Raw genomic sequence first — 26,553 nt, forward strand, 5'->3', positions numbered from 1 at the left:
AGTGGTTGAAGGAGGAAACGGATAGGGATCTATATAGAGAGAGAGAAGGAGAGAGGAGCTCTGATTTGGATTGGGATAGTTGGGGAAGAGTTGGTGGTGGTGGTGGTTAGTGTTTAACGTCCCGTCGACAACGTGGTCATTAGAGACGGAGCGCAAGCTCGGGTTAGGGAAGGATTGGGAAGGAAATCGGCCGTGCCCTTTCAAAGGAACCATCTCGGCATTCGCCTAAAACGATTTAGGGAAATCACGGAAAGCCTAAATCAGGATGGCCGGAGACGGGATTGAACCGTCGTCCTCCCGAATGCGAGTCCAGTGTGCTAACCACTGCGCCACCCGGGCAACAAACATGTGACGTCACAGTAGTCGCCTTGCCCACCTTACATCGCGAACGCTCGGCTTCGTGCAGGATCCACAGGAAATCATTGTCAATAAAAAGGTGCCCAATAAAGGTCTTAACTCTGTCGGGACAGATCTCATTGTCTGGGAGAGGGAGTGAGTTGAAGCTGCGTTGGGATAGGACATGGAGTGTGTGTAGATGTTTAGACGTTCATTACATAACGGGTATTAAATTGTTGTGTATTTGAACACACAATACATACTTTCGTCCGCATAGAGATTTAACAGACGATGTTTTTCCACTTCCCTGTACACGGTGTAAATCTTCGATACGGTGCATTTTCAAGCTAACTCTCACAGTAAGAAACTGTAGTCACGTATCTTATCTTCCTTGCATCGTTGTTGAGGAACCTCCATCTGATGGTACCCATAATGAAGGTTACTTATCCTGCCAGTGGTTTGTAGGGGTATGGTACGCCCCTTATGGCTAATTTCCGTAATTAATTGCTACATGCCATCTCCCACTGCTTTGTGCGAAGAAGTTCCAAGGAGATGTAACACGAGTGGTACACGTGTGTTTCTCTAACTTTAATTGTGAATAGGATTTCGTGAGGTTCTGTGGAAAGAAGTTTGTGTGTGCTGTGTCTGTGAAACTCAATTACACCACTCTCAACCCATAAGAAGAAAAAGTCTAGGTAGCTAAGCTTTGGTTCCATATACCGCCCTCCCCCCCCCAAAAAAGTGGCATTACTGATGTCAACAGTGCACCATGATGCTGCCACTGATGATTCATAGATGATACGACTACACCGGAGATAAGTACTTTTTATAATATTACAAAATTTGTTGTTGACGTTCTAGTTGAGTTCTTTGTCTTACATGATGTATTATGAAGCAGTAGTCGGTGACCATTGACATTGTTCTTTGCTTTAATGAACTTGGCAGGAATTAATTCCCAAATAATTTATAATTCTAATCCCAATACCAAACGTTTACGTCGGAGATACTCTAGAACTTATTAGGGGCCAAGAGAACCAAAGAAAAAATTTAAACCTCTCAAGAGAACTGGCTGCAATTGTCTGACGACATTCAGCAGAACTATTACCTGACGAACCTCCTAACGAAGTTCAGAAAAAAAGAAACAAAGTACTTGTGTGAAATGTGTAAGGAAAAAGATCCAAAACAAAATATACTTGCAAGAGATGTGACACATATTTATATATGGATCATGTTGTACTAATATGTAATGAGTGTGTCAGTAAAGAAAAATTAGGTGATGAGTCATATCAATATTTTTTACATTATGAATGTGTTGTGGTATTGTCTGTACATAAAATATATTTTGTTGATTATAACCTTGTAATATGAACAAGTAAATGTGCGCCACATAATTTAGAGCTTTTATCTGTTCTTATACCGTATTGATATTTTTATTAAATTAATATATTCGGTAATTTCAATACAGTAGCTTTGGCACAAAACATTAATTTCAGCGTTATATGTCTGAATATTTGTAAGTGTTACCGAATAATAATAAATAAAATTCAATTTTATTGCTGTCACTGTTTGTTAATAAGAACAATAAAAGTAACACTAATGCATAGTAATAGCTTGCAGTAAATTAAAAATATTAATTTCAGTGTCAAAATGCATTAGAATTCCAGGCCACGACACTGCCGGGTTATGGGCACAACTTTCACAGATGTCAGTTCCGTATGTAAAATGAAAAAAAATGAAACCTTTATGCGGCTCTTTGTCGCTGTTTCAACGTAGAAACGTAACCTAACCGCCGTGCACAGGCTTTGGTAGGCCCATAAGTACCAGTGACCGCCATTTCTTCGCCAATGGCATCATTGACTCCGGTAGGGTTGGCCGTGAGGTCAGCACACGGCTATCCTGGGCGTTGTCAGCTTTCGTGATCTGGAGCCGCTGCTACTCGGTCAAGAACCGGCGTAAATCACATTGAAATCCGTTGTTTCACATTTCAAGTAGAAGTGCATATGACATGGTCGATGTCTAAAAATCGGAATCATATGCTAACACGTTCTTTGTTTTACGATTAATGAGGTACCCCATAGTTATCCCACAGAAAGTGTCCAGGGTTATCTGGACAACGTAGCAATCACCGTCCATACCATTTGGTAGCTCTACAAGACCATTCATCAGCGAGTGGCTTGAGCGCGACATGGTGTACCTGAAGAAACTTCTGGGCTCCCTACTTCGGCGAATTCAAGCTATTGGACCACTAGCGCAGTCGGCACTTTACATAATTTAAAAAATCGCGACTTCCCGTATCACACTACGCGTACCCAGTCAGCTACTCTCAATTTATGTGTTGTTTGGTCCATTGAAGATGTGTGACTTTATGTTCCACTGTGAGAAGTGGGCCTTTGTGATGGCGTATTCGACGCCTAAAATCCATTGGGTATAGTTCCCTTGGCTCGGAAATTAGTTCGAGGAGGGCCTATTATTATTGTCGAGTTTGAAACCAGTTATCACGGACAAGGCGTAACACTCGTCTCCAGTCCCTATCGATCAGGATTTTTTTTTTACAACCGCTGTTCTTACGCCGAGTTACTGGGCAATGCGCGGACATCATTCCTTGTTGACATTACTACGGTGTCCACCTCTACCGTTGCGAAAAGCAAAAGTTGTAAGATCAGAAATCACTATAGCTGTCGCTCAAAACAAGTGCTTTTTTTTTTAGCGCTGACAGTTCTGGTATAGTGCAATCACTGTCAGTGAGAAGGAAAATCGAACAATAGAAATCATTTTACTCATTTGGTTCTTCTGGCTGCTCGTCTACAACTTGGTTCGTCGAAAAATATTTATCGCTGATCGAATAATTTTACTTATACGTTCTATGAGTCGGGGTTTTGTTGTTAAGATGAGAACACTGCGTAGATAAATTACAGTCTTCAGTCTGTTTATTACCTTCATTTCACTTATAGTAATTTATAACATTTTTATATTGTATTTTCTTCCGTCCACCTTGATGAAACCACACCTCACTTGAAACCAGTATTGAAGATAATACAAAAAGTGACCAAAGATCCAAATGTCTAAGTACAAAGGTATTAATGTTGAAATGCCGATAGTTTGCAGTCACACAAATATATAAGTGGTTAATAGTTTGTTACAAACGTGTTTTCTTTAAATTATGTTTTAAAATATTTACAGAAACATTAACTGCGACTATAATTGTTTTCAATGTCAATGAATGCATTTTAAAATAAGTACAATTTATAAGGACCAAATAATTACGTTTTCTGAAACATGATAATCTCGCGATAAATCCATGTTTTATCACGTTTTTTTCTTTATAAATATACAAGACCATTTTAATTATTTCACCAGAACTACACCAAGTGCGAAATTACCTTTTTCACTTCATTGGAACGTGTTGTGAATTTATCATATTTATCGGATACTCCAGTACATGATGAAAATGTTCAAATGTATGTGATATCTTATGGGACTTTACTGCTAAGGTCATCAGTTCCTAAGCTTACACACTACTTAATCTAAATTCTCCTAAGAACAAACACACACACCCATGCCCGAGGGAGGACTCGAACCTCCGCCGGGACCAGCCGCACAGTCCATGACTGCAGCGCGTCAGACCGCTCGGCTAATCCCGCGCGGCGGACTCAACACTGGAAGTCCTGCCCAGAAATTTTGAACCATGCTGAAACTATAGCCATCCATAATTGCAAAAATGTTGAAGGTACAGGATTTTGTGCAGGGACTGACCTCTGTATTATGTCCCCCGTCCGCAGCTCGCGGTCTAGTGGTTGACGTTGCTACCTCTGGATAATGGCGTCCCGGGTTCGATTCCCGGCCAGGTTGAGGATTTTCTCTGCCCAGGGACTGGGTGTTTGAGTTGTTCTCATCATTCGTGAAAGTGGCCTGATTGGTCTGTGAACTTTGTACGGAACTTGAGGACCTCACAGTTGAGCGCCCCACAAACCAAACATCATCTATTATGTCCTATAAATGTTCGATGGAATTCATGTCGGGTGATCTGCGTGGCTAAATCATTCAGTCGAATCGTCCAGTACGTTCTTTAAACCAATTGCCAACAACTGTAGCCGGCCGCTGTGGCCGAGTGGTTTCAGGCGTTTCAGTCCGCAACCGCGCTGCTGCTACTGTCGCAGGTTCAAATCCTGCCCTGGGCATGGATGGGTGTGATGCCCTTAGGTTAATTAGGTTTAAGTAGTTCTGTCTAGGGGACTGATGACCTCAAGTGTTAAGTCCCATACTGCTTAGCGCCATTTAGACCAACAACTGTATCCCCCTAACATTTCGTCGTTGATTGGGAACATCAATTCCACGAATGGCTGAAGTGGTCTCCAGGTAGTCGAACATAATCATTTCCAGTTAAGGATCCGTTGAGTTGGACCAGAAGGCCCCGTCAGTTCCATGTCAACACAGCCCATACCATTATGGAGCTACCATTAGTATGCATAGTACCTTGTTGACAACTTGGGCCCATGGTTTCGTAGGTCCTGCGCCACACGCGAACCCTACCATCAGCTCTTACCAACTGAAATCGAGACTTACCTGACAAGGCCGTGGGTTCCCAGTCGCCTAGGGTCCAACCGATATGGTGACCAGTCCCAGAGAGGTGATGCAGGCGATGTTGTGCTATTAGCAAAGACATTCGCGTCGGTCGTCTGCTACCATAACCCATTAAAGCCAAATTTCGCCGCACTGTCCTAAGGGATACGTTCGTGTTACGTTCCACATTGATTCTGAGTTTATTTCATGCAGGGTTGTCTGTTAGCACTGATAACTCTACGCAAACGCCGCTGCCCTAGGTCGTTAAGTGAATGTCAATGACCACTGCGTTGTCTGTGGCGGAAGGTAATGCGTGAAATTTGGTATTTTCGGGCACACTTTTGAAACTGTGGGTGTCAGAATATTGAATTCCCTAACGATTTCCGAAATGGAATGCTCTATGCGTCTAGCTCCCACTACCTTTCCGCGTCAGTTGTTAAGTCACGTCGTGCGGCCATACCCACACCGTAAACCTTTTCACAGGAATCACCTGAATTCTAACAACAGCTCCGCCACTGCGCTGTCCTTTTATACGTTGTGTACATAATACTTCCGCCATCTGTATATGTGCATATCGCTATCCCATGACTTCTGTCACTTCAGTAAAAATTAATAGACTTCCGCGGCCGGTCTCAATCACATTAAAATACTGTTCGGTGTTCAACCGCTTTATCCTATAAAATACTCAAACTGCTAAAATCGTAAAACTACTGACACAGCGGTTGTGTGCAGCCGCGTTCCTGCGTTCCTCAAGGGATAGACGAATTAGCTGGGTGGGTGGATGGGTGCGGGGGGGGGGGGGGGGGGGGGAGGTTGCTTGGCTGCTACAATGTATTACATTTTTACGTGTCATAAGACCACTGACGCCACGTTTGTAGGATTTTACTTGCCAATGCATGAGAATTATGGCTGTTGCATATTGTGTGTATTTTTCCACGACACTCGAAGCGCCGTTTCGTTTTTCGTGTCCTCCACCCTCTTGCAGATCGAGTTTGACTCGGACCGAGTCGGTAGTTTCCAGATTCCGCCACCTTCTTATAGTTAGCGGAAGAAATCGTTAGTGACACAGATTACCGAACGGGGCCCACGAGGAATACGCCCCCCCCCTCCCCCCCCCCCACCCCCCCAACAAACATGTGACGTCACAGTAGTCGCCTTGCCCACCTTACATCGCGAACGCTCGGCTTCGTGCAGGATCCACAGGAAATCATTGTCAATAAAAAGATGCCCAATAAAGGTCTTAACTCTGTCGTGTGTTATCGAGAGCTTGTATGTCTTTAAACGCGCATTTGAGAATTATTAAATTCATCTGAAATAGTAACTCGCTACTCACCAGAAATGGCTGCTGGGCCTGATACGACCTGTAGCGTCACGTGTTGTGCCGTACACCGCAGGATACATGTGTCTCGTTGTCTCTAGTACCAAATAAATATCTCCACTGGCAATATTTTCTCCTCTATATTCCCATATTCCGTAGGGGCAGGTTCAGCCACCTAACTGTAAAGATTTTTCCTATGCTTCGCGAACATCTACACTTTTGCTTTGCGAAGTGTGAAAGTTCTACGATAAGTTTATCTGATATGTTCAGATGAGTGTAGTGTGTGTCTGTTTGTGTGAGAGAGAGAGAGAGAGAGAGAGAGAGAGAGAGGTGTGGTGTCATGTTTACGTTGTATAATGATGGGCAGAAAGGACTGAGAATTTTGGATACATTGCCTCACAACCAAATGAAACGAGGAACGATGCAGTGAAACAGTTCCCACTTTACCACAGTGGATTCGGCAGTAGTAGCAATCGCGGGGACGCCGAGTAGCTTGGAATGAGTATTGCTCGTTCTCTAGGGGAAGAGGGCGGGCTGCCCCGTTGAGAGCTGCTTTAGGCGGGCGTGCGCTGGCATAAAAACACAACACGCTGAGAGGGAAGCGGCTGCCGGAAATTCAGAACACGCGTTGTCGTCAGTCTCCTTAGCAGTGGAGGCCGGGGCCCGCCGTAGTGGCGGCCTACGCAGTTTTTTCCCTCAAGAACTCGGGCACTACGGAGCTGTGGCCAGTAGCGAGGTACAGCAGTATCACACAGGTAACGCCGCCTCACGCATGATACATTTGAAAATCTCATACTGCCACAATCAGACATGTAGACTGTGTTATACGCTTGCCGGAAAAAACCACAGCACCAAAAAATAATTAATGTAGACTAATGAGATTTTGGGAATACTCTCTCTAGGTAACATGTTTAAGTGATTAACATTGCAACATCACAAGTTAATGTAACACCTTTTAGGCAAAAAAGGCACAAATGTGCACAGTTCAACATTTGCAGAACACCTTTTCATAACAGGGCATAACCCCAAAGAATTAAACAAAATTACAATTCTGCATAGAGAAAAGAAAGGGAGAAAACTTGATGTCTCGGAGGAACTCGAAATTTTCAGGCACACACCAAATAAAGATGACATGTTGTTTGAACAAGTACAGTTGAAAAATAGAAATTCCTTTAATGCTTTTAAACTAGTGCTATCAGTTTTATGATACTTATAATCGAGGTTCTCTCCTCCTTTTCAGAAACATTATTTTACGTCTGTTAAGTTACGCTCATTACTAACAACCCAGATGACGTCTTTGCCTTAGTTATGCAAGCTTTCTTTTCAAATTTTGTGTCATATAATGAACTGACGTTCTTCATTACGTATGTAATTCCAGTCGTATTTAACTCTGGTTCTACCTGTGCTACGTAACACGTAGCGAACTTTGTACTATTTTATCCCGTTTGAAGCTCATTTATAAATGTTACTCAATAATTTGTAAAATTAATTTTTGTTAAAAGCTATATTGGCTATACGTACGATTTACTTCAGAAAATGTGTAATTTACAAAATTGTTTTGCTCGCGTTACTAGTGGCCCGCTTGTGGCGCGCCCTACATTACATTTACTTGGCAGCGTGACTAGTTGCCACATAATCAGTCTCCTCACTCATGTTTTTATGTTTGACTTTTTGAAGACCATTGTGTCTTATATTTTAATATATGACTTGAGCAACTCAGATCTTAAATCACTGTACATCTTCGACGATATGTTCTTCATGTAAGTCCTATTTGTTTTACACTCGTTTACATTAATGTAAACTTTTATTAGATAAGATATTTAATCTGACATATTCATTTTACGTAATTACCATACCTTCTGATGAAGTCATCCTTAGAGGTGACGAATCCTGGTCAAGGTATATAGAAAATTTATGCAGCCGGTTGGCAAATTTTTACATATTTGTCAAATTTGTGTATACGATTGCTGCAAACGTCAGCCATGTTCAAAGTTGTAGACAGTGGTATGTTAGGTGGAAAAATTATGGAGACGATAGGTAGAAGTTAGGGCGCATTGTGGACATACAGAGGGTGGTAAAGACAGAAGATGAGTAGTAGTGTGATGTGTGGGTAGGGTAGTGGTTGAAGGAGGAAAGGATAGGGATCTATATAGAGAGAGAGAAGGAGAGAGGAGCTCTGATTTGGATTGGGATAGTTGGGGAAGAGTTGGTGGTGGTGGTGGTTAGTGTTTAACGTCCCGTCGACAACGTGGTCATTAGAGACGGAGCGCAAGCTCGGGTTAGGGAAGGATTGGGAAGGAAATCGGCCGTGCCCTTTCAAAGGAACCATCTCGGCATTCGCCTAAAACGATTTAGGGAAATCACGGAAAGCCTAAATCAGGATGGCCGGAGACGGGATTGAACCGTCGTCCTCCCGAATGCGAGTCCAGTGTGCTAACCACTGCGCCACCCGGGCAACAAACATGTGACGTCACAGTAGTCGCCTTGCCCACCTTACATCGCGAACGCTCGGCTTCGTGCAGGATCCACAGGAAATCATTGTCAATAAAAAGGTGCCCAATAAAGGTCTTAACTCTGTCGGGACAGATCTCATTGTCTGGGAGAGGGAGTGAGTTGAAGCTGCGTTGGGATAGGACATGGAGTGTGTGTAGATGTTTAGACGTTCATTACATAACGGGTATTAAATTGTTGTGTATTTGATCACACAATACATACTTTCGTCCGCATAGAGATTTAACAGACGATGTTTTTCCACTTCCCTGTACACGGTGTAAATCTTCGATACGGTGCATTTTCAAGCTAACTCTCACAGTAAGAAACTGTAGTCACGTATCTTATCTTCCTTGCATCGTTGTTGAGGAACCTCCATCTGATGGTACCCATAATGAAGGTTACTTATCCTGCCAGTGGTTTGTAGGGGTATGGTACGCCCCTTATGGCTAATTTCCGTAATTAATTGCTACATGCCATCTCCCACTGCTTTGTGCGAAGAAGTTCCAAGGAGATGTAACACGAGTGGTACACGTGTGATTCTCTAACTTTAATTGTGAACAGGATTTCGTGAGGTTCTGTGGAAAGAAGTTTGAGTGTGCTGGATCTGTGAAACTCTTTGAGTGTGCCGCGTCTGTGAAACTCAATTACACCATTCTCAACCAATAAGAAGAAAAAGTCTAGGTAGCTAAGCTTTGGTTCCATATACCGCCCCCCCCCAAAAAAAAAGTGGTATTACTGATGTCAACAGTGCACCATGATGCTGCCACTGATGATTCATAGATGATACTACTACACCGGAGATAAGTACTTTCTATAATATTACAAAATTTGTTGTTGACGTTCTAGTTGAGTTCTTTGTCTTACATGATGTATTATGAAGCAGTAGTCGGTGGCCATTGACATTGTTCTTTGCTTTAATGAACGTGGCAGGAATTAATTCCCAAATAATTTATAATTCTAATCCCAATACCAAACGTTTATGTCGGAGATTCTCTAGAACTTATTAGGGGCCAAGAGAACCAAAGAAAAAATTTAAACCTCCCAAGAGAACTGGCTGCAATTGTCTGACGACATTCAACAGAACTATTACCTCACGAACCTCCTAACGAAGTTCAGAAAAAAAGAAACAAAGTACTTGTGTGAAATGTGTACGGAAAAAAATCCAAAACAAAATATACTTGCAAGAGATGTGACACATATTAATGTATGGATCATGTTGTACTAATACGTAATGAGTATGTCAGCAAGGAAAAATTAGGTGATGAGTCATATCAATATTTTTTACATTATGAATGTGTTGTGGTATTGTCTGTACATAAAATATATTTTGTTCATTAAAACCTTGTAATATGAACAAGTAAATGTGCGCCACATAATTTAGAGCTTTTATCTGTTCTTATACCGTATTGATCTTTTTATTAAATTAATTTATTCGGTAATTTCAATACAGTAGCTTTGGGACAAAACATTAATTTCAGCGTTATATGTCTGAATATTTGTAACTGTTACCGAATAATAATAAATAAAGTTCAATTTTATTGCTGTCACTGTCTGTCAATAAGAACAGTAAAAGTAAGACTAATGCATAGTAATAGCTTGCAGTAAATTAAAAATATTAATTTCAGTGTGAAAATGCATTAGAATTCCAGGCCACGACACTGCCGGGTTATGAATGTGGTGGTAATGGGCACAACTTTCACAGATGTCAGTTCCGTATGTAAAATGAAAAAAATGAAACCTTTATGCGGCTCTTTGTCGCTGTTTCAACATAGAAACGTAACCTAACCGCCGTGCACAGGCTTTGGTAGGCCTATAAGCACCAATGACCGCCATTTCTTCTTTCGCCGCCGGCCGGTGTGGCCGTGCGGTTAAAGGCGCTTCAGTCTGGAACCGTGTGACCGCTACGGTCGCGGGTTCGAATCCTGCCTCGGGCATGGATGTGTGTGATGTCCTTAGGTTAGTTAGGTTTAATTAGTTCTAAGTTCTAGGCGACTGATGACCTCAGAAGTTAAGTCGCCTAGTGCTCAGAGCCATTTAATTTTTCTTTCGCCAGTGGCATCATTGACTCCGGTAGGGTTGGGCGAGATGTCAGCGCACCGCTATCCTGGGCGTTGTCAGCTTTCGTGATCTGGAGCCGCTGCTACTCGGTCAAGAACCGGCGTAAATCACATTGCAATCCGTTGTTTCACATTTCAAGTAGAAGTGCATATGACATGGTCGATGTCTAAAAATCGGAATCATATGCTAACACGTTCTTCGTTTTACGATTAATGAGGTACCCCATAGTTATCCCACAGAAAGTGTCCAGGGTTATCTGGACAACGTAGCAATCACCGTCCATACCATTTGGTAGCTCTACAAGACCATTCATCAGCGAGTGGTTTGAGCGCGACATGGTGTACCTGAAGAAACTTCTGGGCTCCCTACTTCGGCGAATTCAAGCTATTGGACCACTAGCGCAGTCGGCACTTTACATAATTTAAAAAAAAAGGTAAATCGCGACTTCCCGTATCACACTACGCGTACCCAGTCAGCTACTCTCAATTTATGTGTTGTTTGGTCCATTGAAGATTTTTTTATAAAGTGACTTTATGTTCCACTGTGAGAAGTGGGCCTTTGTGATGGCGTATTCGACGCCTAAAATCCATTGGGTATAATTCCCTTGGCTCGGAAATTAGTTCGAGGTGGGCCTACTATTATCGTCGAGTTTGAAACCAGTTATCACCGACAAGGCGTAACACTCGTCTCCAGTCCCTGTCTATCAGGGTTTTTTTTTACAACCGCTGTTCTTACGCTGAGTTACTGGGCAATGCGCGGACATCATTCCTTGTTGACTTTACTACGGTGTCCACCTCTACCGTTGCGAAAAGCAAATGTTGTAAGATGAGAAACCACTATAGCTGTCGCTTAAAACAAGTGCATTTTTTTTTAGCGCTGACAGTTCTGGTATAGTGCAACCACTGTCAGTGAAAAGGAAAATCGAACAATAGAAATCATTTTACTCGTATGGTTCTTCTGGCTGCTCGTCTACAACTTGGTTCGTCGAAAAATATTTATCGCTGATAGAAGAATTTTACTTATACGTTCTATGAGTCGGGGTTTTGTTGTTAAGATAAGAACACTGCGTAGATAAATTACAGTCTTCAGTCTGTTTATTACCTTCATTTCACTTATAGTAATTTATAACATTTTTATATTGTATTTTCTTCCGTCCAGCTTGATGAAACCACACCTCACTTGAAACCAGTATTGAAGATAATACAAAAAGTGACCAAAGATCCAAATCTCCAAGTACAAAGGTATTAATGTTGAAATGCCGCTCGTTTGCAGTCACACAAATATATAAGTGGTTAATAGTTTGTTACAAACGTGTTTTCTTTAAATTATGTTTTAAAATATTTACAGAAACATTAACTGCGACTATAATTGTTTTCAATGTCAATGAATGCATTTTAAAATAAGTACAATAAGGAACAAATAATTACGTCTTCTGAAACATGATAATCTCGCGCTAAATCCATGTTTTATCACGTTTTTTTCTTTATAAATATACAAGACCATTTTAATTATTTCACCAGAACTACACCAAATGCGAAATTACCGTTTTCACTTCATTGGAACGTGTTGTGAATTTATCATATTTATCGGATACTCCAGTACATGATGCAAATGTTCAAATGTATGTGATATCTTATGGGACTTTACTGCTAAGGTCATCAGTCTCTAAGCTTACACACTACTTAATCTAAATTATCCTAAGGACAAACACACACACCCATGCCCGAGGGAGGACTCGAACCTCCGCCGGGACCAGCCGCACAGTCCATGACTGCAGCGCTTTAGACCGCTCGGCTAATCACACGCGGCTCAGTACATGATGAAAAAGTCGGCCGTTGTGGACGAGCGGTTCTAGGCGCTTCAGTCCCGAACCGCGCTGCTGCTACGGTCGCAGGTTCGAATCCTGTCTCGGACATGGATGTGTGTGATATCATTAGGTGAGTTAGGTTTAAGTAGTTCTAAGTCTAGGGGACTAATGATGTCAGATGTTAAGTCCCGTAGTGCTCAGAGCCAAGATGAAAGAATGTCTGTCGACCAATACCATTATAACACATCGGACACTTTGCGATGATACGCCAACTTCATTTACAGTTTGGTCATGGCTATGTCCATGCATGATAGCTCCTTTCTGACGTTCTGTGGGTAGGTAGATAGATAGGTTTGGGGAAGAGGACCAAACAGCGAGGTCAGCGGTCCCATAGGATTACGGAAGGATGGGGAAGCAAGTCGGCCGTACCCTTTGTAAGGAACCATCCCGGAATTTGCCTGAAGCGATTAGGGAAATCACGGAAAACCTAAATCAGGATGGCCAGACGTGGGTTTGAACCGTCGTCCTCCCGAATGCGAGTCCAGTCTGCTAATCACTGCACCACCTCGCTCGGTTGACGTTCTTTCACATATCCTCGTCGACCTATGTTACTGCTCTGATTCCATACAACTGACTGTCTCGTAAGGACCGCTTTACTACCACGACCACGTCAGCTGTAGGATCACGTCTTGGTACCAATTGTACAGTGTCTAGAGCGCTCCAGAGCGATTGGTGTGCCCTCTTATTTAGTCAGCCCGGTGAGTTTAGTTGTATGAGTGCTCGGTATCCGAATGCTCTTGCAAGGATTTAGCTGCCCACTGGCTGTTGGGAGCAGGTCAGACATTTTTCTCCACCACACCGTCGCTCCCGCGCCACGGACACGGACTTCCTCCGCTCCGTGATCGGTGGTCCTTCTTCCTTGTGGGCCACGTCGGCTGCTGCGCTTCTGGGTCGCCCTGTTTTGCCGGGGAACCCCCTAATGTATGCGAGCCGCGCCTTATCGAGCGCATCTGCCCCTTACTGCGCCGCGCAGCGCCACAACTCATGCGACTTCCGCCACTCCGTTGTCGCCACATCCGCCACCGGCTGTGTTTTGCGACCTCTTCTCGCTGGGCGCGGCTCCTTCTCCAATCAATAGTGTCTGCCGCTCCTGCGGCTGCACGTGGGAAGCGGGAGGTGGAGAAACAGGGCGCCATAAAAGAAGGAAAAGAATTCGAGATACCGCCGCCCATTCACTTCCCACAATTCCGTGAACGTTCTGGTAATCTGGGCTAAAGTACTTCTTCCTCATCGTCCCCATCTACCCCTACCGTAGTCACGCATTCGACACCAAGACGGTCGTGAGAGAAGTATTTTGTCTAGAACGTCTTTTATATTACCTGAGCTGTCGACTCTAACCATCAGACAGAGGCGTTGTTTGCGGTTTGGCCATTGTTTCCGCCTTAGGACACAACGCAGGTTGAGGCGACTAAAAGAAAGAGTATATATGTCATTTCTTTCTACGCCATAGCGGACAACTTCGCGAACTCTCTGATGTGCACAAATATTATTTTGTCGCTATCTTAATACACACCTAAAATCTGCAACATCCTTTAGCGGATGGCCATAGGTATACTAACAGCAACTCGTTTACCACTCCATGTGGTCGAATTACCAAAAGATCAACATCTGGTCACATGTTTGTTTTTCCTTCGGATGCCTAATGACCGTGGTGGTCTAGTAGAAGCCGGCATGGTAGCTCAGTGTGTTCAGTCAGGGGTCTAGACACAGCTTGGAATTTTAAAAAAAATGAAAAAAAGAACTGAGTAAAGTTCTCATTGATGGACGTTGAAATACGTCAAGCAACATCCGCACAGACCCATTGAAGAAAAAAGATGGAGGAAGGCGTCTAAACAAAGACGAGGAAAAAATATATAAAAGTGGATAGAGCACTGTATTCCCTCCCTAAGCCTTCCAATACGGCAGCAGGTCCACTCAACCCACTAGTAGTTTCTTTCTCTGGAGTAAAAGTCGATCTGGGCAGTGGGCTCGGCACCCTCCCCTCCTAGCACCGCAGCAAATGAATCATTGCACTCGACTTGCAGTCGCGCCAGAAGTCCATTCACAGACTATGCACCAAGAGTTTAATTTTTATCCACATAAGCCTTAAACCTAAGAAGTCCTCTGAAAGCCTCGGTCAGTGCCAGAGAACTAGAACAGTCGTAATTTGTTAACAGTACTTCAGAATCTCGGAGCCGTTCTCTCACACTACGACTGCACTTCACTGTATTTGGACCCTATGATATTAGCACCTATCCGACTCCATATCTGACTGCCTCTCGGAGGACCTCGGTTTGACTCCGGGTACTGCCAGAGATTTTTCCCTGGTGGGACAGGAGCAGTCCGCACTCAGCCTCTTGAGGCCAATGGAGAAGCTACTTAACCGAGTAGTGGCTACTCCGAGTCATGATAAATGACAGCGGCCGGGAGAATGGTGTGCTGACCCCACACTCCTCCATACCGCTTGCAATGACGCCATTGGCAGATGATGACACGGTGGTCGGTCGGTACCGATGGGCCTGTGGGTGGAGTTGACGTCTCCGACACACATACATACGGCAAACGAGAAAGCCTATCAAACTGTACCATTTCCGTCGAACTCTCAAAACTCTTTTTCAGTCTCCATGAATATGCCATCCCCTCAATCTTGGTCTACGCCAGCTATAGGGATCACGTATTACTTTTAGCTTTGACACCCCGAATGAAGTTCGTTTGATGGTGAAACCGAGTTCCCGTATGAGTGGCTTCAAAAAGAGAACCCGCTACCTAACTTCTTGCTCTGACCGCGCGTAAAGCAACGAATTCATCTTTTTCGGGAGGAATACAGTTCAAATTCGCTTCCGACTATTCTGGTTTAGGTTTACCGTCATTTCCCTAAATCGCTCCAGGGAATGCCCAGATGATTCTTTTGAAAAGGCACTGCCGATTTCCTTCCCCATCCTTAAAACAATCCGGGCTAGTGCTCTGTTTCTAATGACTTCTAGCCGGCCGCGGTGGTCTCGTGGTTCTAGGCGCGCAGTCCGGAACCGTGTGACTGCTACGGTAGCAGGTTCGAATCCTGCCTCGGGCATGGATGTGTGTGATGTCCTTAGGTTAGTTAGGTTTAAGTAGTTCTAAGTTCTAGGGGACTGATGACCACGGCAGTTGAGTCCCATAGTGCTCAGAGCCATTTCAACCATTTGAACTCTGCCTTGCCTTCACAGTCGCAGTGGGTACATTGATGACGGAAGAGGGTAGCACAACTCAGCTAAAATAAGAATCAACTATATATTCGATTAAATATGTGTATTTTCATAAAAACCCACAAACATATTAACCATGAAGCTCATGGACTGAACAGAGTAAAAAAGGTGCTGAAGTAGGTGGCAAAGGTGCCTTGATACCAGAAAGTTCTTATTGGATCTCTAGAGAACTCTCGGCCAATCAAGAAAACACACATTCACGGTCCAGTCACATTAACCCTTTCACTACGTTGAGCTTCTGTAGAAGTCGGGAGCGAATGTGCCGCTCAGCCGGTGGACTGCTGCAGCAGTTGCGCGTCGTATTGCTCCGCTTCACTACACTCGACTTGTGTGGAAGTTTGACCTATGCACCATTATTCATACACTAGTATTTTGTAAATTGATACCTAGAGACCGATTTCAACGTATATTGCGGTTTTTACATTTCGTCGATAATGAACAGCCTCACGACAATGACTATTTGTACAAGCTATCGAAAACATGTGTGATTTTTATAAATATTTTTCCGAATAAGTATGTAGTACAAAGTCCAATAACTGCGATAACACTACGAGTGTGATAGCAGGACAGAGTAGCACCACGGGCAGCTCGAAAAATTCGCCGTACAGCTGGCACGGCCGGGCGGGTTCAAATGGCTCTGAGCACTGTGGGACTTGACATCTGAGGTCATCAGCCCTCTAGAACTGAGAACTACTTAAGCCTTACTAACCTAAGGACATCACACACATCCATGCCCGAGGCAGGATTCGAACCTGCGGCCCTAGCGGCCGGGCGGGACTGGCGCTCGTCCACAGTGCACAACCCAACAATCACAGCGCCGGCGTGAAAGGGTTAATGTGACTACTGCTGTCAACGTGTCGTAATGACTTGCAGACGGCAGGTAGCAGCACTGCAGCGGGGGATATATAAACCCTGTCGAGGGGAGGGGGGGAAGGGGGGGGGACGTGAGGAACAGTGCAGTCGTCGGCATAATGCAGACACGGAACGATTTATATGACGTCCGAAAGGTCATAATATTGGTTTTCTGGTCAGGAGTGGAGGCATTTCGGAAATGGCTAAGCTTGTAAACTGCTCATGTGCCGCCGTGGTTAAGGTATACCGTGCATGGCAAAATGGCGCTGTCCAAACCGGCGCTGATGCAACTGTGGTGCACCACGGGCCACGGATGACATGAGTGAATGACGGCTGCAACTGTTCAGCAACTGACTGCCCAGATGAAACTAGGGGCTACCAACAGTACCTCTCAACGACCGTTCGGCATACGTTGATGCTTATATTTGGGCCTCTGAAGCAGGTGTCGGGTTTGTGTACCCATGCTGACTGCGGTTCATTGGTGAAGCAGGCTGGATTTTCACGCAATATCGCAAGTGGACGTCCACGGAGTGGCGACAAGTGGCGTATCCAGATGAGTCACGTTTTATGCTCCATCAGACAGATGGTCGTTCGCGTGTATGGCGTGAAACGTCTGAAAGCAAACATCCTGTAACAATCATCGGAAGGGTCCAGTCCGGAGGCAATCCCTGAGCGATCTCGTGATATTGGAAAGCAAAACGGATCAGCACACGTAGGCATCTATCTTTGGGGACCATCTCCTCCACTATGTGCATTTAGTTTTTCCTCGGCACAATGACATCTTTGCGCAGGACAGTGGAACGTGTCATACAGCTCACAGTGTACATGTGTGATTCGAATGGCGCCAGTATGAGTTTACCGTACTCCCCTGGGCACTCTCCGGATTTAAACCCAATCGAGAATCAGTGGGACCAACTACACTACTAGCCATTAAAATTGCTACACCACGAAGATGACGTGATACAGACGCGAAATTTAACCGAGGGGAAGAAGATGCTGTGATATGCAAATGATTAGCTTTTCAGAGCATTCACACAAGGTTGGCGCCGGTCGCGACACCTGCAACGTGCTGACATGAGGAAAGTTTCCAACCGATTTCTCATACACAAACAGCACTTGACCGGCGTTGCCAGGTGAAACGTTGTCGTGATGCCTCGTGTAAGGAGGAGAAATGCGTACCATCACGTTTCCGACTTTGATAAAGGTCGGATTGCAGCCTATCACGATTGCGGTTTATCGTATCGCGACATTGCTGCTCGCGTTGGTCGAAATCCAACGACTGTTAGCAGAATATGGAATCGGTGGGTTCAGGAGGGTAATACGGAACGCCGTGCTGGATCCCAGTCTCGTATTACTAGCAGTCGAAATGACAGGCATCTTATCCGCATGGTTGTAACGCATCGTGCAGCCACGTCTTGACCCCTAAGTCAACAGTAAGGGACGTCTGCAAGACAACAACCATCTGCACGAACAGTTCGACGACGTTTGCAGCAGCATGGACTATCAGCTCGGAGACCATGGCTGCGGTTACCCTTGAAGCTGCATCACACACAGTAGCGCCCGCCATGGGGTAACCGACGAACCTGGGAGCACGAATGGCAAAAGTCATGTTTTCGGATGAATCCAGGTTCTGTTTACAGAATCATGATCGTCGCATCGTTGTTGGCGACATCGCGGTGAACGCACATTGGAAGCTTGTATTCGTCATCGCCATTCTGACATATTACCCGGCGTCATTGGTTACACGTCTCGGTCACCTCTTGTTCGCATTGACGGCACTTTGAACAGTGGACGTTACATTTCAGATGTGTTACGACCCGTGGCTCTACCCTTCATTCGATCCCTGCGAATACCGAGCGAGGTGGCGCAGTGGTTAGCACACTGGACTCGCATTCGGGAGGACGACGGTTCAATCCCGTCTCCAGCCATCCTGATTTAGGTTTTCCGTGATTTCCCTAAATCGTTTCAGGCAAATGCCGGGATGGTTCCTTTGAAAGGGCACGGCCGATTTCCTTCCGAATCCTTCCCTAACCCGAGCTTGCGCTCCGTCTCTAATGACCTCGTTGTCGGCGGGACGTTAAACACTAACCACCCCCACCACCACCACCACCTGTACGGGCCTTTCTGGATACAGAAAATGTTGGACTGCTGCCCTGGCCAGCACATTCTCCTGATCTCTCACCAATTGAAAACGTTTGGTTAATGGTGGCCGAGCAACTGGCTCGTCACAATACGCCAGTCACTGCTCTTGACGAACTGTGGTATCGTGTTGAAGTTACATGGGCAGCTGTACCTGTAAACGCCATCCAAGCTCTGTTTGACTCAATGCGCAGGTGTATCAAGGCCGTTATTACGGCCAGAGGTGGTTGTTGTGGGTACTGATTTCTCAGGATCTATGCACCCAAATTGCGTGAAAATGTAGTCACATGTCAGATCTAGTATAATATATTTGTCCAATGAGTACCCGTTTATAATCTGCATTTCTTCTTGGTGTAGCAGTTTTATTGGCCAGTAGTGTAGATCGGGTTGTCCACGCCAAGGATGCTCAACCAAGAAACTTAGCGCAGCTGGCTGCAACAGTGAAGTCGGCATTGTTCCCCGTCGCTACCTTTCAGAATCTCAAAGACTCTCCTCCTTCACGTCTCGCAGCGGTCACCGCTGCAAAAGGTGGTTATTCAGGCTTTTGACAGGTGGTCGCATTAATGTGAATGGACAGTGTAGTTAGCCACGTATGCAGACTGTGGCTTTACAAGTTCCTCTGGGAAGTTTATTTAGCCATGACATCCATTGCGGTGTTTCAGCGGACGACAGAATTGCCGCGCATTATTTTGCCGTGGTGTCGTTTTTTACTAAATCTGTACCAATTTTTCGCTGTGGTGAAGTAACACACGAGAGATACCATTTGTCTCGGGGCGCGGAGTCTCAAATTGATTCACGTACGAGTGGCGGCTGAAAATAATTCTCGTTCAGTCAGTCCTGAAGCAATGATTATGAATGTCGGAAGAAGCACTGTACATTAAATTATTAAAAGAGTATAACGACGGAACCGACCTGGGTGGACGAGCGGTTCTAGGCGCTACAGTCTGGAACCGCGCGACCGCTACGGTCGCAGGTTCAAATCCTGCCTCGGGCATGGATGTGTGTGATGTCCTTAGGTTACTTAGATTTAAGTAGTTCTAAGTTCTAAGGGACTGATGACCTCAGCAGTTAAGTCCCATAGTGCTCAGAGCCATTTGAACCATTTATAACGACAGAGACTTCAGACACAAACATCGTAATGAAGTCTGTCAAAGCATGTAACGGAGATACAAAGATAGAGGACAGAGCAGTAAAAGAAGGATATTGAAATTAGATTTTACATTTATTGTGTAAAGTAATTGCTAGGAAATGAAGCCAATCTGTACTCGCTATAAACTGCAGTTAGTGAATAGCTGAGTCCGATTCTGATAACTGCTGTATTTTCAAGGCACAGAGACGACTACAGATGTGGAATAACATTGCAAACAGTCTCTAGCACCGTCTCGTTGTTGACGACTTAGGAGGAGGAGGAGGAGGAGGAGGAGAAGGATATTGATGTTTAACGTCCCGTCGACAACGAGGTCATTAGAGACGGAGCACAAGCTCGGATTAGGGAAGGATGGGGAAGGAAGTTGGCCGTGCCCTTTCAAAGGAACCATCCCGGCATTTGCCTGTAGTGATCTAGGGAAATCACAGAAAACCTAAATCAGGATGGCCGGACGCGGGATTGAACCGTCGTCCTCCCGAATGCGAGTCCAGTGTGCTAACCACTGCGCCACCTCGCTCGGTGTTGACGACTTAGTCCACAAGATTTATAGACTGATTTAGTGCACCCATAGTCCACCCCCGGTAGCTGAGTGGTCGGCGCGACAGAATGTCAATCTTAAGGGTCTGGGTTCGATTCCCGGCTGGGTCGGAGATTTTCTCCGCTCAGGGATTGGGTGTTGTGTTGCCCCAATGATCACCATTTCATCCCCATCGACGCGCAAGTCGCCGAAGTGGCGTCAAATAGAAAGACGGGAGGCCCTAGCCACACTACATTTACATTTTTATGCATCCATAAAATCCACATTAAAAATGGGAACTACGGTATTTTCCAATAAAATTACGGAATTAACGTTAGTACTGAAGACGTATTGAACCGTATTTCACCGTTCATTGCTTAATGACGTTAAGGTGCATGAAACGAAACGACGAGCACGGATTGGCTTATTCTGTCTGATATTTTCCAAATTTCCGTTCTCGGCGCAAAACGTACAGTGGTTTGTTAGAGTTCTGTTCCATTGTACTCGTAGAGTCTCTATGCTTTTCATCCAAATACCAAGCAAGCCTGTATTGTAATAGGTGGAGCCACAGCTTGAGAACTTTGGGAGGACATTTGCTTTATATCCAAGGGTAACTTTGGTCCGGATCGCTGTGTGGAAACTATTTTTAAATTAGTGCTGGAGCAGTGTGTACCATGCGAGAAATATTGGGCCATGCAAGAAATATGAAAGACTAATAAATGTGTCGGTGTGTTTGGTAGAGAGTGTACAGAGTAAAGTCGATAACTTGCTTCACATAAGTAGTGTTCCTACGTCGATGCAGTTTGCAGCAACTGTGTTAACTTTAAGTTAAAAACTATTCTTTTTTGTAGCAATCAAACTAGGCCCTACACCATCAACACTATCCTAAAACCTGTCCCGATCGATCAAAAGCATGAGCTCGCAGACAATGAACGACATTGTCCTAGAAATAAATTAAAAACAGTTCCAGTCCTCCAAATTCCGATTAATACCAGAACGAGTAAAACTCTAGTATATGTCTTCATTTGAAACCGCTGCCGCTTTCCCCAAAACCAGCTCGCTTGGTACCTGGTATTAGATGAAAGGAACTGAATCTCTACAACTGGCCAGATTGCAAACAGCCCGCTTTACTCCTTGAGCAGAGAATGAAAAGTATTGACCAGACGAGAAGGGGAGCTGTGGAACGATGTAGCGTCAGGGTTTCCACAAGGATCGGTAATGGGCGTATTATTTCCTAAGTTTTTTCTCCCGTTACAAGTATGACATTTATGCTGGCGACGTTCAGTGTACTCAAGAGCTAGTCCAACACACCTTTGCGCAGCCATCTACCAACTAAACGCTAACTTACTGACAGTGGGCACAGACTATAGGATCCAGAGCAAATACCTTCAAAACGCAAGCAAATTTTTATCGCTCACAATAGAATAATTACCGCTCTGCTATATGATCACACCCACCCCTGACCCTAAACGGTACAGAAATAACATTTTCTTTTGCTGTAAAGAGTTTCGTGATAATTCTGGACCATCACTTAGACTGGACTGAACACGCAACTGAAATATGTATAGTGTCAGCATCTCTACATGTTCTGCAGACATTTAAAAATGTACTCTCTGGAGTTTAAAAAAGAAACTCATAGAATCACCAATACTCCCATTTCTCTACTATGATGATGCCATCTTTCAAGGACTCTTAGATGAGCGGTCAGACCAGATGGAGCAGGCGATGGACGATCGTGCTCGCTACATTTATAACGTCAGTTTATTGATCATATCACTCATGCCTACAAACAATTATCATGAGTACCTGCAGGTAACAGTAGAGACTATCATATTCTTTGTTTGTTCTACCCCTGCTCAGTCATTTCCTCCCTCATTATTTATCTTCATCTCAAACACTACTATCTGAACATGATCTTCTCCAAGACTTTCTCAAGACTAAAAATTGAAAATATTATACTCTTTTCCAATACCAAATGACAGTTAATGGTCCACCTTTTACCACGATAGCTATATCTTCACATACTTGTCTGCAGTTCACTTAGTCAAACATTAACGCAACCCCCCCCCCTCTCCTCCACCCTCCCCACCCCATAGCTTCCGTTCTCTTTATTCTTCCATCGCACTTCTCTGCCCCTTCTTAAGAGTCAGTCATGGACTGTGCGGCTGGTCCCGGCGGTGGTTCGAGTCCTCCCTCGGGCATGGGTGTGTGTGTGTGTCCTTAGGATAATTTAGGTTAAGTAGTGTGCAAGCTTAGGGACTGATGACCTTAGCAGTTAAGTCCCATAAGATTTCACACACATTTGAACATTTTTTTCTTAAGAGTCAGTGTCACTGTCGTTTCAGTCTCCTTCTCTGTCACCCATTTCTGATGATATTACACTCACCTTCACAAATCCTCAAGTAATTTATATAGTTGCTACTCTTTGTGTCTCATATTGATGTTATTATCGACTATTACTGTATCTGTTCGTATTCATCTTCATAATCATATCTCAGTTTTACAGAATTGAATCGCAAGTATACACGTTCTGACGGAAGCTAACAGGACACTTACTAATGGAAAATAATTTGAGGTTTATCCTCTCTTGCTTTTCATGATGACTCGAACTCAGCTGCGGAGACTTTCAATGAGGTGTCTGAAATTTTGTGGTGGAATAGCAGCCCATTCTTCTTCAAGAGTGGAAACAAGAGGGTGTGGTGCTGTTGGACGGTGGATACTGGAGCGAAATCGATGTTCTGTGCCATCCTGAAGGTGCTCTATTGCGTTCAGGTGGGGACTGTGCAAGCAAGTCTATTTCAGGCATGTTATTATCCACAGCCTTCAGGATGCTGCTTTATGAGAAAGTGCATAGTCATGCTGAGACAGTGATCATCTCCGAAGCATTCCTCTTCTCTTAGCAGTACACAGCAAAATGAAACTACATGGTTCCAGAGACCTTTTAAAGTCTCAAACATCTGCAATTTATATGCGCGGACTGAAGCGACGAATGAAAATTTGTACCAAGGCCTGGATTCGAACCCGGGTCGTCTTCTCACTAGGCACATGTGCTGATGGCTCGGCGTATCTGTCTCAAGAACAGGAGGCCAGGTTCGGATCCCGGCCTTGGTACAAATTTTCATTCGTCGCTTCAGTCTGCAGTACACAATGGTGCTCATATACTTCTGCATTTAGGGTTCGCCTTAATTGCAATAAGGGGACAACACCCTAAACACGAAAGACCCTCAAACCGTTATACCATCTCCTCTGTGCTTCACTGTTGGCAGCCGGCCGATGTGGCCGTGCGGTTCTAGGCTCTTCAGTCTGGAACCGCGTGACCGCTACGGTCGCAGGTTCGAATCCTGCCTCAGGTATGGATGTGTGTGATGGCCTTAGGTTAGTAAGGTTTAATTAGTTCTAAGTTCTAGGCGACTGATGACCTCAGAAGTTAAGTCGCATAGTGCTCAGAGCCATTTGAACCATTTTTTTCACTGCTGGCACTGCACATAACGACCTTTCCATCGTATTGCCACAGGGTGTATTTGACCACTCCAAATTACTCGTTTCTAATCATCCACTGTTGGTGGCGTCGGTCTTTGTACCAGCTCAAGTGTCGCTTAGCATCGACTCCAAACATGTGTGACTTCCGAGGAGCTGCTCCACCATTCTTCATCATTCAACATTCTTCTAAGCACAATGATTGTGGCAGCTGTACAATTGTAGCACTTCCGGATACGCTAGTGATACCTTCCGCTGATTTCATCCCATTTTTTTTATCTGTTGCTCAGTGGTCCATGTCCATCGGCACATGACTTCTCCCTGGCCTTAGTTTAGATGTGGTTGTACCTTTGCGTTTCCACTTCACAGTCACATCACTGACATCCGACTTGCGCAGCTTTAGCGGGATTTAAATGTACCTGATGGGTTTGGCAATCTGGGTGACATCCAGTGACTAGTCCACGTTGAAGTCACTGACCTCTCCTGCCGGCCGGTGTGGCCGAGCGGTTCCAGGCGCTTCAGTCTGGAACCGCGCAACTGCTTCGGTCGCAGGTTCGAATCCTGCCTCGGGTATGGGTGTGTGAGATGTCCTTAGGTTGGTTAGGTTTAAATAGTTCTAAGTTCTAGGGGACTGATGACCTCAGATGTTAAGTCCCATAGTGCTCAGAGGCACTTTTTGACCTCTCCTGAACGACTCATTGTGCCGTTACTGGTTCTCTACAAACAATACGAAACTCCGTGTCCCCTTTTATACTGGCGGGTCCACCTGTCGCGACATGTAGGGGTCAATTCCGCTAATGCAGTCTTCCGAATAATATGTGATCGGATGGTCTACATGAATATTGAGAATGTTTTGTAATACTTTTGGAATGGGTATTTCCTGGTCAGATCTAACAAAGGTTGGAAAGGACTTGATCTAACCAGGCTAAATAAAACAATAAATGAATAAATATCAAAAAATGATTTTCATCTCCCTCCAGCGTAAACGGTCTAGTATCTCCAACTGAATCTCCAGGTAACTGATGGCTCTCGATCTTCCACCATAAGCGAGTCCATCAACATGAGGTAGCAAATAAGAGGTAGCCAAGGAGGTGGAAACGTCGGTTCTACTACGCCAAGACTGCTTGGTAGCTACAACAGGAAAACACAATTAATTGGCAGGAGTACAAAATAAGAAAGTATTTATTACTTAATTTTGTTGTAGTCCATGATCTGTTGGGTGACAATTATAGAAGACGCAACTGGAGTAACCGTCTGTAGAATGACATAATTTACAAGTCACAAATCTTGCAGTGTCGGATTATTCTCTCGTAATCTTGAATGTCGAATCCGGTGAATTTGAAGACTAGCTTGGAACGGAGCTACAGAGACTTGATGGCAGCAGTGAGTGAGCTGCAGACGATGACTAACATAGGCGCTGGCTGACCGCTGAGCGCGGCTACGAACTGTAGACTGGCACTACTGCATTCGGGAGGACGACGGTTCAATCCCGTCTCCGGCCATCCTGATTTAGGTTTTCCGTGATTTCCCTAAATCGTTTCAGGCAAATGCCGGGATGGTTCCTTTGAAAGGGCACGGCCGATTTCCTTCCCAATCCTTCCCTAACCCGAGCTTGCGCTCCGTCTCTAATGACCTCATTGTCGACGGGACGTTAAACACTAACCACCACCACCACCACCACCACCACCACCACCACCAACTGCACTACTCTCCTGCTGCACATGAAGTGGCCTAGCGGCGCCTCGCAGCGAGCATAAGTACTGCGACTGGCTGTGTACGCTTTGACTGACACAAGTCCGTAGCTCGTGACCTTGTGGTAGCGTTCTCGCTTCCTGCGCACGGGGTCCCGGGTTCGATTCCTGGCGGGGTCAGGGATTTTCTCTACCTCGTGATGACTGGGTGTTGTGTGTTTATCATCATCATTTCATCCCCATCGACGCGCAAGTCGCCGAAGTGGCATCAAATCGAAAGACTTGCACAAGGCGAGCAGTCTACCCTACGGGAAGCCCTCGTCACACGCCATTATTATTATTATGACTAACACAGCCGTTCTTCTGTTCCGTTTATCGAGGGATCGCATCCGGCGGATCGATCTCTCAGACGGTGGTGTGGCTGTATGACTGACGACATCACAGTAACTGATGTCCGTCTAGTGTTACGTACTGTCTGCAAAGTATCGTGCTCTCATAATTAAAATTTTGCAACACATCTATTCCGCGGGGTTAAAGCACCCGGTGCGTCTATATCTTGCGGCAGGCGACCAGAATTCGTCGATGTCGCGCGACTAAACGCGGCGGAACGTGCCTAGCCTTGGCGTCTGACCTCACGGGTACACATACTCCTGAGAGCCACATGGACCTTCGCCGAGGTGGCGTGGACATCGCTGAGAGCGCCGGCGGTGTGGGCCGGCAGCGACCTTTCGCCAGCGTGTCGGCACGGTGGGCGGCGCCGGTCGCCGGCCGTTGAGCCACGCTGCATGCCGCCCTGCGCGGCCCACGCGCGCCTGCCTTCCCGCGACCCGGCGTCGCCCACGCCTGCCCGACGGCCGGACGCGGTTCGCCGTTCGCT

At 45.1% G+C, this 26,553-nt stretch overlaps 2 non-coding genes across 2 annotated transcripts; both read right to left on the reverse strand.

Moving 5' to 3' along the window:
- Positions 1-266: 266 nt before the first annotated feature.
- Positions 267-339, reverse strand: Trnaa-cgc (transfer RNA alanine (anticodon CGC)). Its single transcript has one exon. It is a non-coding gene; the product is annotated as a tRNA-Ala (tRNA).
- Positions 340-8,596: 8,257 nt separating this feature from the next.
- Trnaa-cgc (transfer RNA alanine (anticodon CGC)) lies at positions 8,597-8,669 on the reverse strand. Its single transcript has one exon. It is a non-coding gene; the product is annotated as a tRNA-Ala (tRNA).
- Between the last annotated feature and the right edge of the window lie 17,884 nt (positions 8,670-26,553).

The sequence above is a fragment of the Schistocerca serialis genome, chromosome 9 (assembly GCF_023864345.2).
Source record: "Schistocerca serialis cubense isolate TAMUIC-IGC-003099 chromosome 9, iqSchSeri2.2, whole genome shotgun sequence".
Classification (NCBI taxonomy): domain Eukaryota; kingdom Metazoa; phylum Arthropoda; class Insecta; order Orthoptera; family Acrididae; genus Schistocerca; species Schistocerca serialis.